At 30.8% G+C, this 17752-nt stretch overlaps 1 long non-coding RNA gene and 1 pseudogene across 3 annotated transcripts; both read right to left on the bottom strand.

The window, feature by feature from the left end:
• Positions 1-693: 693 nt before the first annotated feature.
• On the bottom strand, positions 694-6401 carry LOC150029701 (protein NRT1/ PTR FAMILY 5.7 pseudogene; annotated as a pseudogene).
• An 8228-nt stretch (positions 6402-14629) lies between these two features.
• LOC137815024 (uncharacterized) lies at positions 14630-17320 on the bottom strand. Of its 3 annotated transcripts, XR_011081711.2 has the most exons (5): positions 17144-17320; positions 16605-16822; positions 15988-16133; positions 15120-15311; positions 14630-14910 (listed from the first exon to the last, which is right to left on the bottom strand). It is a non-coding gene; the product is annotated as an uncharacterized LOC137815024 (long non-coding RNA). The 3 variants fall into 3 exon arrangements; XR_011081712.2 differs by lacking the exon at positions 15120-15311; XR_011081710.2 differs by having other exon boundaries at positions 15120-16133.
• Positions 17321-17752: the final 432 nt, after the last annotated feature.

A 17752-nucleotide genomic window follows, 5' to 3' on the forward strand; every position in this document is an offset into this window, starting at 1 on the left:
TAACATAGATTTTTTTAACTTTCGTTTAGTTAAGTTCCAAAAGGTTTATTCTAAATCTTATCAAAATAATGGAGTTTTTTTAATTTTTGTTAAGTTTGAAAAGTTTATTGTAAAACATCAATAAAATATTTTAGATTTTCTCAAATCTCAATAAATAAATATAATTAAAGTTTTTTATAAACAAATTATTAAAAATATAATTTTAATATATTTGATAACTAATTTTTTTTTTAAAGTGTAAATTTCAACATATAATTTTTTTTAACTTTTTCAAAGATTTATTTTCAAAGAAAAACACTCAAAACTTTAAAAAAAATAAAATTATAAGATTTTAAATGTTCTCTCTTTTTTGGTATGTTACCAATAATGAGTTGAAGCCAAATCTATTAAATAATGACAAAAAAACTTTAGCCATTACATAAATCAAATTTTGTTGTTATGTTATGATTATTATTATACTTAGTAGTATTTTATCAATATTAATATAATTAATAATATAAATATTATTAATATTATTTATATATTTAATATCATTCATATTATTAATTTTATTAATATTAATATTATTTAAATTAATAACATTATTAATTATTATAATAATATTATTAATATTATTAAATATTATTTATATTATTAATAATATTATTATTAATAATATTAATAGTATTGATATTTACCATCCAAATTTTGCATTTACAATTCCATAACATGGTCCACAATTATTATTAGAAAACTCCTTAAGAAGTATTCGACTCCAAACACACTAAGATATAAATTCATTCCCTAGTCTTATTGAATCAAGAACTTGATCATATAATTACTCTTGCAAACCAACTTCGGAAAATGAATCTCCTTCACCAAGGATTAAGTATTGGGGTATCAACCACAACACACTCATAATATTGTGGTCGGTCTCCTATACTTAAAGGACATCATGTGTAGTCATTATTAGTCTTTTTGCTTCTATGAGTATGACAAATAGTGTCATGCCAACGTTGATCGTTGTAAGGATGTTAATGGCTCTTTCATTACCAGTGACTTGTCTCAAAATTGGAACAATGATCCTGTCATAAATTTGGATAGTTATTAAGGTACCAACTGCTAAAACATAAGACATGGAAGGTGCTGAGATTTTGAAGTTGTCAATTATCTTTCAATTCATAACAACTGCATGTTTGACAAAGTGGGTGCCATATAGGAACTAAATTTATAATAAGTTTTGATTTCTTTCACTGTTATTAATCTATCTCTATGGATCTTCTTTTCCTCAACACGTTCCTCTTCAATTATTGCAGCCTTGTCAAAGAACTATTCATTGATTTGTGTTTATTTCCGCACATATTAATTATCAATTTGACAAGGTCTATGTGTGATAAATAACTATTAAAGGATACGGATATAGAAGGATCATAATATTAATTGGGAGTCTTTTTTAATTATCAATTGTTTCTCTTTATAAAGAAGAATAATTAGGTATCTTTTCTAATTATCAGTTGCTTCTCTTTATAGAAAAGAATAATTGAGTGTCTTTTCTAATTATCAGTTATTTCTCTTTATAGAAGGGAATAACCTTTATTATTATTTTATATCTTTGTGTGTTATGATTCTAGTATTTAATATTGATTATTTTCTTCTTTAGTTAAACCCTATAATGAGTGTACTACTTGTATATATTCAGACCATTTGTTTTTTTGATTTGAATAATAAGAAAGAAGAGATATTCATTCTCATATCCTTTGTCTTCAGTTTACTCTTTTGTTCATCTTTGTTCTATTTTGTAATATGGTATCAGAGCCAGGTTACGATCTCTGTTCCCTTTTGTTCATTGACAATTATCATCAGAGCTCTGCTTGCTACATTTATTCATGGGTGAAGTTGATGATCCCTCACAAGATCTTAGTTCACCTTACCATGTTAGTTCATAAGATAATCCTTCCTTTCTTATTGTCCCTATTATTTTTGAGGGACCAAATTATCATCATTGGTCTCGTTCGTTTCAAATTAGCCTAATTTCAAAGAACAAAATAGGTTTCATTGATGGAACTATAGAAACTCCCAATCGTACCAAATCATTGTTTCCAACATGGCAGAGAGCCAATATGTTGGTTGTTTCGTGGATTCTCAAAGCTGTTTCTCAATCTATCGCATAGAGCATCATCTGTATGGACAATGCCTTTGACATATGGAATGATTTAAAGGACAAGGAGACATGATTCGTATTTCTAATATCCAGGAGATGATTTCTTCTTTTAAACAAGGTGAGTTGACTGTTACAAACTATTTCACTCAGTTAAAAATTGTTTGGGATGAACTTGATCTTTTCCGCCCGCTTCTTCATGTGCCTCTAAATTCAATACTCTTGTGAATGTTTCTAAATATAAAACACAAGACCAGATTATCAAATTTCTAAGGGGGTTAAATGATAATTATTCGACTGTGAGAACTCAAATTTTATTGATGGACCATTTGCCATCCTTGAATAAAGTTTGCTCTCTTGTTACACAATAAGAGAGGCAAATATTTGGTGATCAATCCAAGGCAATGATTGCTACTAGCAAAGGAGGTTATAAAAACAATGCTACAACCTATGGCAGAGGTGCTGGATACGAAAGAGGAAGCAAGGGAAGAGGATATACTTCCAAAATTTGTAGTCATTGTGGAAGGATAGAGCATACCATTGATACATGCTATAAAAAGCATGGTTTTCCACCTCATTTCAAGTTCAAAAATCAGAATCATGATCAAAGTCATACTAATGCAGTTTTTCAGAATACAAATTTCAATAATAATGAGCAGAATCATGAAGGTTCAAAGTCAGAAGTGGAGTCTCAACAAATTGGTTTTACTCTTGAGCAGTATCAAACATTGTTAGCTCTTTTACAACAGACCAAATCTAGTGACAATGCTTCTAATCAAGTCTCTATTATTCCCTCCAATCCATCCAATCAAACAGGTAATAATTTTATTTCTTCTTTTAGTTCTTGGATTATTGATAGTGGTGCTACTGATCACATTTGTTCATCTTTAACTTATTTCACTTCATATCATCAAATTGACCCTATTTATGTCAAATTACCAAATGGAAATCAAGTCATTGCCAATTATTCTGGAAGTGTTTTTCTCAATCAAAATCATGTCATAGACAATGTTTTGTACATTCCTTGCTTCAATTTTAATCTTCTTTCCATAGCAAAATTGATTGATAAACTATCTTGTGTTCTTACCTTTGACTCTAATGGTTGTCACATTCATGACAAAATAACAATGAAGATGATTGGAATCGCTAAGACGCAAGATAAACTTTATATACTCAGGATCCCATCTTACCAGAAATTTCAAATTAAACCCATTGAATGTACACACACCATCAATACTGTTAATGTCAGTGCTAGTGATCTAGAAACCCTTTGGCATTTTCGATTAGGTCATATTTCAAATAAATGTATTGATGTTATCAAGAATAAATTTCCTTTTGTTAAATATAACAAATCTTTTGTTTGTGATGTTTGTCATTTTGCAAAGCAAAAAAGACTTTCTTTTCCTATTAGTACATCTAAATCAAAAAAATGTTTTGATTTGATTCATGTAGATGTTTGGGGACCATACTCAATACCATCAATTCATGGTCATAAATATTTTTTTTACCATAGTTGATGACTATTCGAGGTACACATGGATTTTTCTTTTGAAACAAAAATCTGAAGTTGTTAAGGTTTTGGAAAATTGTTATTTTTTTTCAAACACGGTTTGAGACAACAATAAAAATAATAAGAAGTGATAATGGAACTGAATTTTTCATGACTAATTTTTTTGTCAGTAAAGGAATAATACATCAAACATCATGTGTCAATACTCCACAACAAAATAGTATAGTTGAAAGGAAACATGGTCATTTATTAGATGTAACAAGAGCTCTTATGATACAATCCCATACTTGTTTTAAACTATTTTTCTCCTCATGAAATGCTTTTCAAAACTGATGCAAAGTTTAATGGATTAAAGGTGTTTGGTTCTTTATGTTATGCTAGCACCTTGTCAACAAATAGAAGAAAATTTGATCCAAGAGCATCAAAATGTGTTTTTATTGGTTTTCAACGGGGGACAAAAGGATATATTTTGTTGAATATTCAATCAAGAGAAATTTTTGTGTCTAGGGATGTTGTCTTTTATGAACATGTTTTTCCATACCAAAGGGTTCAAGATACTAGCAATGAAACTAACAATCTTGACGTTAATGATCAAATTTTGTTTGCTGAAGATCAATTTGTCTTAAGTCAGCCATCACAAGCCATTCTTGCACCTTGTGATAATGTTGAAAATAGCAGTGATAATAATTGTGAGTCACAAATTGAGGTTTCAGAAGAAGATTGTTCCCATATAGATCAAAACCTCAATGAAAATCATGATATAGAACAAAGTTCTGAATCAAATCCATTTGTCCGAATAAGCACAAGAATAAAAAAAACACCTGAGTATTTAAAGGATTATCATTGTAATCTTAATGTTTCCAGTACATCTTCAAGCGTTAAATATCCTTTGAATTCTGTTTTGTCTTATAACAATTTATCACCTTCTTACAAATCTTTTGTTATGTCTCTTTCTTCACATGTTGAGCCAAACACTTATTTTGAAGCTGTGAAACATGACTGTTGGAGAAAAGCTATACAATGTGAGATATATGCTTTAGAGTCAAATCAAACTTGGGAGACTGCTCTTCTGCCTCAGAACAAAGCTGCCATAGGTTGCAAATGGGAATTCAAAATAAAATATAAGGCTGATGGAACAATTGAAAGGTATAAAGCAAGGTTAGTGGCAAAGGGATATACACAAACATAAGGCATTGATTACCTCGATACTTTCTATCCAGTAGCAAAGATGACCACCATAAGGTTGCTTTTTTCTTTAGCTTCTATTTATAATTGGGAATTGAAACAATTAGACATAACCAATGTCTTTTTACATGGAGATTTGAAAGAAGATGTATACATGGTTGCTCCTCCTGGATTGACTTCTATTCTACCAGGAAAAGTTTGTAAACTAAAAAAGGCTTTATATGGCCTTAAACAAGCCAGTAGAGAATGGTTTGCCAAACTGTCATCATTTTTGCTTTCTATAGGATATACTCAATCTATGAATGATCATTCCTTGTTCATTAATTCTTCTGAAGGATCTTTTACAGCATTATTGGTATATGTGGATGATATAATATTGGCAGGAAATGATAAAGAAGAGATTGTTCGAATCAAACAAGCCTTGAATCAGACATTCAAGATTAAAGATCTTGGGAATTTAAGATACTTTCTTGGTCTAGAAATAGCAAGAAGTAAGACAATAATAATGGTAAATCAAAGGAAATATGCATTGGAATTATTAACCGATGCAGGTCTTTTAGCCTGCAAACCTGCACCCACTCCTATTGATAATCATGAGAAATTCTCTTCTACTGGAAGTATTCCTTTCACATATATTCAAGCCTACAGAAGATTGATTGGAAGGCTTATGTATCTCACTAATACCCGACCTGACATAACATTCTCTGTGCAACAACTTTCTCAGTGTCTTGCTAAGCCTACAATTGTTGACTATAATGCAGCGATTAGAATTCTCAGATATATCAAAGGGGTTCCAAGTCTTGGTTTATTTTTCTCTTCCACTACTTCTGTTCATCTCAAAGCCTTTTGTGATAGTGACTGGGGCACCTGCAGTGATTCAAGACAATCAGTGATTGGTTTTTAGTGTGTATCTTGGGAATTCTCTCATATCTTGGAAATCAAAGAAGCAAGGAACAATATCAAAGAGTTCATGTAACTTACCTTCTTCAAGATTTTAAAGTTTCTTTTGAGCAATGATCTCTTTTACATTACAACAAATTCAATGTTTCATGAGCGTAGGAAGTTGAATACAGGGCAATGGCCACTGTTACATGTGAAATTCAATGGCTAACTTATCTTCTTCAAGATTTCAAAGTTCCTTTTGAGCAACCATCTCTTTTATACTGTGACAATGACTCAGCAAGATACATTGCAGCAAATCCAGTATTTCACGAGCGTACAAAACATATAGAAATAGATTGTCACGTTGTCAGAGAAAAATTAAAGAAGGGTCTCATCCATTTGCTTCCCATTTCCACCACAGAGCAACTCGCTGATATTTATACCAAAGCTTTAAGTCCTCAATCTTTTAAGAATATTTGTTCCAAGCTGGGTCTCATCAATATTTGCTCTCCAGCTTGTGGCGGGGTATTAAAGGATACATGTACCAGAGTTATAGAAGGATCATAATATTAATTGGGAGTCTTTTTTAATTATCAGTTGGTTCAAGAATAATTGGGTGTCTTTTCTAATTATCAGTTATTTCTCTTTATAGAAGGGAATAACCTTTATTTTATCTTTGTGTGTTATGATTCGAGTATTTAATATTGATTATTTCCTTCTTTAATTAAACCCTAGAATGAGTGTACTACTTGTATATATTCAGACCATTTGTTTTGATTTGAATAATAAGAAAGAAGAGATATTCATTATCATATCCTTTGTCTTCAGTTTACTCTTTTGTTCATCTTTGTTCCATTTTGTTCATCTCTATTCTATTTTGTAATAATAATTGAGTGTGCTAAAGATTATCATATGCCTTCCTTTGAACGTCTCTGACTATGACACCTTATACTATCAAGTAGGATTTGAAGGAAAGACAAATTTCTTTTCCTTACTACTGTAATTAAGACTTGTAAAATTGGTGTTAAAGGGTTTCCTTTTGTTGTTTTGCACTTGTATAAAGGTTTTCCTGCACAAAAACCTATGATAGTGAGAGCCATAAAAATAGTTCTTATGAGACAAGTAACTCCACACCTAACAAAGTTTTGAACATAAATAACCACTGTTGCACTAGGCATTGACGCAAAGCACAATGCAAAGTTTCACCAGTTGAAGAAAGACATTTTTCTTCCTTTCTTCCAAGTGATCTTCATCAAATTGGTCAGTTCCAAAGCTTTCCAAGCATGATTTATATCCTCCATTACCCAAGGAAATATAGTAACGAGAAAGGAAGAAAACCAATTCATAAACCTTTCTTACCTGTCACCAAGTTATGGTGTGAATCGTTCACAACAACATTTAATTACTTTTTAGTGACTCGGCGCAAGAACAATTATCAGCATGCAAACCTGAAGTTATAGGTATCAGTAATACAACTTCGATGGATGTAAGGAAATTTTTATTAATTTTTAATATATTCAATATATTATTATAACAATATTTTTTTTAATGTTCAAGGTATTTAGATCATCTTTACGTTGATAAAAATAATATTTACGTATATAGATTATTACCATGTTGCTATTAATTGTATTGGAAATAAATTTAGGCCTAAACGTATTTAATAGAGACATTTCAAAATAGAGGCAAAAAGGTGTACTTAACACCTTACTTTGCATTAGTAAGTATAAATTAATGCACATCTATGTAAAATTTAATTGTTACTAATATATATATTATTTTATATGTTAGGAGTCATCGACAATTGATAGTAATTATTCATTGACAATTTTTTGTTGTTCTTGTGTTTATTGCACTAGTAGTCAAAATTGATGTCAAAACAACATTTTGTACCTCAACTCTTCTTTTATCATGATCTTCATCTTTTGCGTCATACGTGCATTCAATTAAAGAAATAATAATTATCAAATTATACATAATTATTATACGCATGACAGATTCTCAAAAGCATTGGGTAGCACGTGAATGAAGCCAGTGAACAAAATCACACCCGCAGCAAAAGCCATTATAATGAAGAAAATAACTTCTCCGGACTCAACGCAATTATCACTTTGTCCAGAAGAGGAATACACACCCCAATTGCATTGACAATCAGAATTGATGCCAAAACAACTATTTTGTACCTCATAGCTTTTCCTCGGTTACGATTTTCATCTTTTGCGTCACACGGCATTCTATTAAAGAAATAATGATTATGAAATTATACGTAATTCTTGTACGCAATTATACGCAAGTCAAATTTTCAAAAGCATCGGGTAGCACGTGGATAAAGCCAGTGAACAGAATCACTCTCGCAACAAATACCTTTATAATGAAAACATATTCTTCTCCGGACTCAATGCAGGTATCATTTTGCCTAAAAGAGGAATACACACCCCAATTGCACTAGCAATCAAAATCGATGCAAAACAACTATTTTGTACCTCATAGCTTTTCCTACGTCACGATCTTCTTCATTTTCTGCGTTACACGTGTATTCTATTAAAGAAATAATGATTATCAAATTATACATAATTATTGTACGCAATTATTCGTAGTTGATTCTCAACAACATCAAATAACACGTAGATTAAATTATACGTAAATGGAGAGCGACCTAAATGGAGAACCTGCTAAATAACAATTCTGGTGTATATCAAGGACGTCAATGATGTGCAGTTATGGACGGGTGATGATTCAGGACGTTACTCTGTGAGATCAGCTTATGATCTCATTGACAAACCTAATAGGGGCACCCAGTGTCAAGCCTTTAAGTATCAAGGCTAAGGCTTTTCCTAATGTGTTGACCACAACTTGGAGGGTACTCTTGGGTAGAGTACCCACCAGAGTGACCTTAAACAGGAGAGGGGTGGTGATGCAGAATACTCTATGTGCCTTGTGTCAAACAAAAGAGGAATCATGCCAACATTTATTCGTGGAGTGTACTCATGCCCTATGAGTATGGAATGTGTGCCACAAATGGATTGGGATTTTATCTGTCCAACATAATGAGATTATGATTCACTTTGAAAGCTTTTACTTGGCTCAAAGCAACAATAAACATAATCTGATTTGGAGAGGAGTGTGGGCAGCAGTAGTTCGATGCATATGGGAGCAAAGGAACTCAATAGTGTTCGATCAAGGAGTGGTAGACGCGAAAGAAATCTTCTACAATACCCAGCTCAAATCTTGGTTATGGCTTAAACATAAAGAACAAACTTCTGCTCGCTGCTTTGCTGGCTGGATGATGAACCCAATGTTATGCATAAGTAGCTATAATGAGAGAAGGATGGAGGTTCAAAACTGATGGTACATGGTATGAGTATCAGTAGGTTAGGAGTTGGTCCGTAGGGTTCTTTGTGGTGCTTGGAACAGGCTCCAGGGTCTGATGTTGGTGACGTTAAAGGCTGGTCAGGGTGGTATTGGAGGGTTTTCTGATGTGCAGGAGTAGTGTTGGGGTATGTGGACGTCGATCAACTCTTGGTGGAGGGAGCTGAAGTATAATGGGCGTAGGAGGGGTTGATGGTAGAATGATGGTGTAAAAGGGCCTTGGCTGCCCTGGCCTGGTTGCTGTGAGTGTGCAACTTTTCCTGTCACTACACTGTTGCTTCGTGTACAATGAAGCTAAAGATACAAAGCCGAAGATTGTATTGTGTTACGGTGAGGTGTATGAACAAAAGGATGGTTGGGGTCTGTGCAGGGGTTGGGTTGCCAATCAACATCCTATACCAACTGTGCTTTGCTGATCCGTTGGTGCAAATTCAGGCTGTGAACAACATTATATCTACCACGATTGCCCAACCACTATGTTAAGGATGTCAACAAGAATAATGAAGATGTACAGGGCAATGATAATTACTCGTGTGGACAGCATTTGTTGTTCCACAATGGAAAGGTTTTAAAAGAGGAAACCACTTTAGTGGGTTATAAAGTATCTTTCCCTGTAAAGTTTTTTCTGGTGGTGCTATCCGGGTGGTGTATTAATGCTGGTTTTGATGTATCTGTTAAGCGTGTCTACTATGTGCTGATGCTGGTTTGTTGTTCTTACATATGGTTATGCAGTAGGCTTCTCTTTGTCTTAGGGAGAAGTAAGTATCCCACTTAATTCAATTCATTTTATTGTTGAGAAAAAAAAAAACAATTCTGGTGTATGGAAAACTAAAGTGATGCATGAAACTCTAATGCCTCTGGTTGGGGATTTGTTGCTGAGGTCTACGCTAAATGATTTTACATGGTCCTGTTTTGTCTACCTCATGCTAAATCTACTATTTCCCATAGTCAATGTGCACAACATTATACCCTACTTGATATGCACAGCTTTGATCGATCAGTTTGACACTCTACGACTCTGTTGCCTCCTTGTATTCATGAAATCAGTGACAAGAAGATAGACAAGTGCCATGTAAATTAAGATCCCAGCTGTATTGAATACTCTTTCCACAATAAGTACGTTGGACTGTTCTCATCATAAACATTTCTTATTGTTATGTCAATTCCAGTCCTCACTGGAGTCGGCAAAGAACAATCGCATCATGATACTCTTAAAATTTGCCTGAGATATACAGCTTACAAGTCCCGTGCTTTCAAAGAATTGATGAAAAGTCAACCGCAGATACTAGGGTCTTATTGTGTTAGGACTCTCTTAAGCTCCCAATTATAAGTATCCACCATGAGAGTGTCCATGATTAGCACAAACCCAGTTAAGAGAAAATCAGGTGAGGTCAGATTATCAAAAGCATCGAGTAGCACGAGGAAGAAGTCGGTGGCCAAAATCACACCCGCAGGAAAAAAACTTTATAATGAAGAAAATATTTTATCTGAATATCAGTTTACCCAGAAGAGAAATATCCATCTTATAATTTACGCGTACAATTTGATAATTTTTTTTTTAATACTAGGGTCAAAAGATCAAAATAAAATAAAAAAAAATAATTGTTGGTTTCTCTTGAATCTAGCGATTATAGATAAATCTTTCAAAAATAAAGTACAATGAAGTGAAGAATAAATGATGGAGAATCATATAAATAGGAAACTCTGTTCATTAGTTTAAAAGATATAATAAATATTTGATTATTTTAATTAATTTTAATTAATGTATAATTTGCATAATAGAGGAATAAATTATGAATAGAAAAAAAATTAAATAATATAAATAGGGAATGACGTTATGAAAATTAGTTGTCTTATATTAGTAAGTACATTTAAATTCATGCGTACTCAAATTCTATAATATCTATAAAAGTGAATAAGATTATAAGAGTCTAATGTGAAACTACAGTTAGAGTTGCTTAATTACTACTAATAAAGTAAGCAATTAGACCAAATTAGATATCAGTCACTAAATTATATATTATTTTGGAAATTAAAAAATTATTTGTATTTAAAGTGATTTCTATTATTAATAAAAATTTATAAAATTGTTTTTAGATTGATATCTAAATTAACTATCAAGGTTTTAACTAATTTAGATTCTAAATTAGTTTTTAAAAGATTAATAAATATTAATTTAAAATATAAAATAGTAAGTAAGTAGCTAAAATTTTTGTAGTCAATAGTTAAATAACAATTTAGAAACTATTTTATAAATTTTTATTAGTAATATATAGAAACTACTTTAGATATTAATAATATTTTTAGTTTATAAGATGAAGTCTAACTCTAATTCTAATTCAATCAAATAGTAATAATTATCTTGATCTCTAAAATTAGATTTTATTTAATAATTTTCTTTATGTAAAATATATTAATATATTGTTGATATTGAAAATAAACCTCATTACTTATTGTATAAAGCCGGGGATTAAGCATGCCGATCATGTCTCAATTCATCCCAAGTCTGTCAAATAAATGTCAATCTCATCTCTGAAACAATATTTATCATCTATACCTATATATATATATATATATATATATATATAAAAAGGGGATTCCCCTCTTAACTGCTCTTAATTTTTTTTCCTATTTTATCCTTATGTTAATATTTAATTTTATTATTGTATTATGGTCATTGTGTCATTTCTTATTCCTCTCTTAACTGCTCTTAATTTTTTTCCCATTTTATCTTTATATTAATATTTAATTTTATTATTGTATTATGGTCATTGTGCCATTTCTTATTTTTTATTCAATATTTGGTATACCTAGTGGAGCGGTTTTGAATTGAAAGAGAGGTGGAAAAACGGTTTTGAATTGAAAGAGATGTGGAAGAACAATTATGAATTGAAAGAGAGGTGGATGAACGATTATGAATTGAAAGAGAGGTGGATAAGTGGTTATGAATTGAAAGAGATAATTTATTTTGAAAATTATTTGCATAATGAGAGAGTGTTTGTATGAGAGAGAAATAATATTTGAAATAAATGGAGCAACCGTTTGAATTGAAAGAGATAATTTATTTTGAAAATTAATTGCATAATGAGAGAGAGTGTCTGTTTTGTTTTATGAGAGAGAAATAAATATTAGGAAATGTGTGTAGTGGTCAAACGTGAACAATTTGATTATTACTAAGCGGTTACCATTTCTTCAGTGGTTTTCACCGTCACCATTTACATCCACTTTCTTACGAAGGAGTAGTTTTCACCAGTTACATCCACTTATTACAGTAAATGAAGATGAATATTTCTTGTCTGATGTGATGCTTTAATGTAGCGTACGTAATCGCATGTAATCGTAATGAAGAAAAAAAGGTTTTGATGAATACTAATTGTAGAGAAAAATAAATATAAAAGAAACTTTTATTCACTTGTATATTAGAGAGTAAAATGCATGGTGTATATATAAGAAAAAGATTAAGACCTAGCTGAAACAGAAAAAGAAAGTTGGGTCAAACAAACAAAGCCCAATAATTTAAAATAGAAAATTAAATATATTAACACCACTCCCTTATAAGGAGTAGTTGAGCGGTTACCACTTTCTTCCACTTCCTTATAAGGAGTAGTTTTCACCAATTGCATCCAAAGAAAAAAAATGCTCATAAATTTTGACACATTTTGAATTCTCTTCCTTCACGCTCCATGTTCTTCTCCTTCTCGCACTTCCCAAAGCGTTCGAAGCAGTCTCATTGTTATAGGATTTGAACATTTTTGTTTCTATTGCTTTCTTAATTTTATTTTTTTTTGTATGAATCCTAAGCCCAGCTTTGCGGGCAAAGTTTTTATGTCTATTGATGCTTTGATCTATTAGATATTACATAAGTTGAAAGTTTGGTAATTTGTATTTAGTTTATTATTTTATTTTTTTCAACTTCTTTGCCATGGAAGATGTGGATTCAATTGATATGGTGATAGATTCTACAACTTCCAACATACAACCATTTGCATTATGTTTTGACATTGTTTGCTGGTCCATTTTTTTTAAATCTTAATTTTAATCTTGATAACCTTACAAAGTTCAAGATTACACCCAAGTTAAATCAAAATTTAATATTCAAAAACAATAAAATAAAAATATAAAAAAATTAACATAAAATCTTAATAAAATTATTATCAATGGTGCATTTAGATAATTTACATATCTTCTCATATAATTTAATTTAATATTTATTAAAATTATATGAATATATAAATAATAAAAATGAAAAATGCAGATACACCGGCACGTGAGTGCCTGTGTTCCGCTAGTATGAATAGTATGAATAATGTTGTTTCTCCTTTTTCTATAAGTTCATTTTAAAATTGTAAATAATATTTTTTAAATAAAATGATATAATTTTTTAATACTATTTTTTTTATAAAACTAATTAAAGTAAAGAAAAGTAAGTTAATAAATAATAAGATAAACATAAGGGTATTGATATATTAATTTGAAGTAAATTTCATATTTGTTAACAATATTAATTTAAGTGATATATTGTAAAGGGAATTTATACTATGGATGTGTTGCTAGTTGGGACATGTTTGGTAGGAGGCTGCTGCTGAGGGTAGCAACATCCTTATCTTGAAGTGCAGGGGAGAGGTAGGTGTGCAGATTGCTATCGGGTGTTGCAGAGGAGGTTTGTGCAGCAGGGAACTGGCCAGACCTTAGCTCCTGATTTGGCTCCCAACGAATTATCAAGGGGTTCAAGAAGGATTTGAACTAAGTAGGTTCAAGGAAGTAATTAGCTTATGTTAGAATGAACAAAGGGAATGGTGTTGGCTGATAGTGTAAGATGGAACCTGGTCAAGCTGCTGATATGCTGTTAAAGCTTGGTCATAATTTTTGGTGTATATGTGCTGCAGTTTTCTTTCCTTTTTATGCAGTTGCTGGTTTTATTGCGGTACAGCCAATACATTTTGTTCTCATAAGGTTTGTGTGGGTTATGACATAGCTGGACAGTTTATTTTAACGAGAGTTTATTTTTACATTACTAAGGGTTAAAACCTCCGCTAAGTCATTTATCCAGGGTTACAATTTCCCCTGCTAAATTATCCTTGGGGAATATGTTACCCGGGGTTTTTTTAAACCCAAGGAAAAGTCTTTCAAAACCTTCATTAAATACCATGGGTTTAAGAACCTCCGTAAAATACCATAGATTTTAGGACCTTCAAAAAATACCATGGGTTTCAAAACCTCCATAAAATACCATAGGTTTCAAAACTTCCGTAAAATACCATAGGTTTCAAAACCTCCATAAAATACCATAGGTTTCGAAACTTCCGTAAAATACCATAGGTTTTCAAAACCTTCGTAAAATACCATAGGTTTTCAAAACCTCCGGGAAATACCATAAGTTTTCAAAACCTCCGCAAAATACCATTTGTTTTTTACTCGTTTATCATTTAAGCATTCATGTGCTTTTTCAACCACAATTATTTACATCTATTGTATTTATTTATCTATGTTTGTTAAAGTACTTTTTCAATAAAAATAAATAAATAAATGGATATAACACTCATCAATTGAAAATTTATGCATATATAACTAAATTTAAATTTATATCAAAGTATATCAAGTATACACACTTAAATTAAAACTCAAACATAAAATATGAGTTAAAAGAATTAGGAAAAAAGCAATAAAAAAAATATTGGTATGAAGTACTACAAATGAAAATCTATCATATTGTTTACAAAACAAAAATAAGAGAAATCATTTTCACATTATACTATATTCTTCAACTATGCTTCTCTTGATGTCCAGAGTTTGTTCTATTAGTTGACACACTTCTTCGATCAGAAACCTACAATATAAACATGTATCATAATTAAAAAAATTTATAATCTAAAAAATAAAACAAGTTATTTAAATTTTTTTAAAATCTCAATATTTACAAGCAGGTCTTATCGGAAGTATCATTTGAGATGTTAATCCCAAATAGGGATCTACATTCATATTTTTTGAATTGAGAGGTAAGCCAAACAAAAGTGAAGAAATCATAAGAAAACTTACATTGTACCACCTACAGCAGGGCCAATAGCATTGAATAGAGACATGCCTATCATATCAATTCCATAAGTTGCACCCCAATATATGATAGCCCAATACATTAGACACACCTTCAGAACACTCCTTGCACTAGACACACCTTCACAACACTCCTTGCACTGGATTGTCACAGATATATAGTAATACCCAACAAATCTGAAAATTATTCTAGTTTTTTAAATAAGAGTTCGCTTTGATTTGTCCCAAAACCCAAAATATAATCAAACATAAAATTGTAATTGAAAGAAGAAAATTTATAAAAAATGATTAATTAGATTTTTCATATAAATTAATAAATAATAAAGAAAGTTAATAAATGCAGTCCTACTGGCAGTTGCACTGAAAAGGTTCAACTGACTTAACCACAAATGCATCTTTACTACTCCAACAAAGTCTCATAAATGCATTAGATATAAATTTGGGTAGCCATTTTGTTGCATCCTTGTCGAAAACTAAGCTTAAAATCTTATGTGAAACTTTTGTGCATTACTTTTTTATTTATTTATCATAATTAACTAACAATTTATAATATAACAACTTTCAAATGAAAAGTCCAGTACACTTTCTTTTATTCTGCATCCTTAACTTTTATTTATAGCATTATCGTATATGAATATTATATTAAATATCTAAAGTAGGTAAAATTACTATAGATATATATATTCTTAAAAGATAGCTATTAACTAAAAAAATAAAAATGTCAATCATAGTCAGTTACCAGTTGTAAAAAACTTCAAATTTTCATCAATAACAATGCAATTTAAACAAATGAATTAAATTGTAATTGTAAAAGAAATGTCTCACATCCTTGTTCATTCAAATTTTAACTCACCTGTTTGAGTCCAATAATTTTATCACCTTCCATTATTTTATCCCAATCAAATCTCTCGGCAATTCCATTCAGCAATTCTGCTATTTGCTCATACTTCATAGGGCGCAAGCTTCCAAACTCAAAACCAAACTTCTCGTGTTCAGTACCTATTATGCAAGACCACATGAATAAATTAACCACCAATAGACATATAAAGTAGTTATCAACATCAGAGACAACTCAAGTTTTAAACCCTCAAGAAAACTAGTGAAGTGCTATTTAAACTTAACTAAAAACAAAAACTCAAACAAGGAAATAAAATATAAAGATAAAAGTCTCCTCGTGAAAAACAAACACGAGACCAAAGGAAAATGTTTTCTCTCTCTCCACTTTTACCTATCACTTTAGAACTATATTTTCCTGCTACTTTATATGTTTCTTCTAAAAAAAAAACTGAGTGTATGAGCATATGCCAAATGAGCATTACTACATTTTTCCCTGGGCTTGCAACCCGAGGTGAGATAATCAACAAGATAATCAAGCAAACTAGTCTAGTCTACATAAAGCCAATCATCTCATGAACTTCATTCAAACAGCTCAAGCTTCAATCATAATAAGTGAGATTGATAATTAATTACCTCCATGGCAACAGCATTACAGAGAAGCATAATGACAAGAAGTTGGTGTTATTTTTTCACCACGGGAAGTATACTACTTTCTCTCACTCTAGTCCGCCACCCTCGTTTCGTCTTGCTCACGCGTACAACTCTCCTCCTCCTTCCGCGTCCGAACCGATGCGTCAGGTCCCAAAATCGTTTTCCCCGCAGATCAAACACATCACACATCATAAGATAAGCTGTTTAAATTGCAATTCGCATTAAAATTATGACAATAAACTATCAAATTGAGAAAAAAAAATCAATCGAATACACCAAAATCAAATCCAAAATCAGATCTAAAATCATATCCGAACACCACACAAGCAGCTCAGAAATTCAATGCCACAGAATAAATCGACAATGGAAACGGAGAAAAAATAATGAAAAAAGAAAAAAGTCATGGTGATGACGATGGAGGAGAGTTTATAGGAGCTTGTGAGAGAGAAGGTCAGCATTTGTGATTCCCTCACTAAATAATTAAAATATTATATTGAGAAGAGGAAGAAGAAACCAATTACCTTCCTAAGCAAAGTTTTAGAAAAGCGATTTCGTGATGCAGCAGAAGCAATTACGTGGTGGAAGTGAAGAAACAACTTTGTGATGGAGGAGGAGAAGCAGATTAAATTAACTAATGGACGAGAAAGGGAAAGTAAGGAAGAAGATGAAAGAAGAAAAAATTTGAAACTTAAAATTATATATTTTAGTCATTCAAGTTGGAAAAAGTATGGAGTGTTTTCCTAAGATTTGAAAATAAATTTTTGGAAAAATTTAAAAAACTAATTTTTTTAACAAAAATATTTATATAAAATAAAGAAAAAATTAATTAATTTTAATTAAATAAATATTTAAGATTAAAAACATTTTTAAAAAAGTTTACATGTTTAAACTTATATTTTTTTAAAATCTAAAAAATTTAGTTATCAAATATATTGAAATTATAATTTTAATTACTTATTTATAAAAAAAATATATTTATTTATTGAAATTTGAAAAAATCTAAAATACTTTATTTATTGATGTTTTAAAATAAATTTTTTGAAACTTAACTAAAGTTAAAAAAAATTTCATTAGGTTGATCGGATTTTATAATAAATCTTTAGAACTTAACCAAGGTTAAAAAAACATTC

The sequence above is a fragment of the Phaseolus vulgaris genome, chromosome 1 (assembly GCF_051622355.1).
Source record: "Phaseolus vulgaris cultivar YP4 chromosome 1, ASM5162235v1, whole genome shotgun sequence".
In the NCBI taxonomy this organism is placed as follows: Eukaryota; Viridiplantae; Streptophyta; class Magnoliopsida; order Fabales; family Fabaceae; genus Phaseolus; species Phaseolus vulgaris.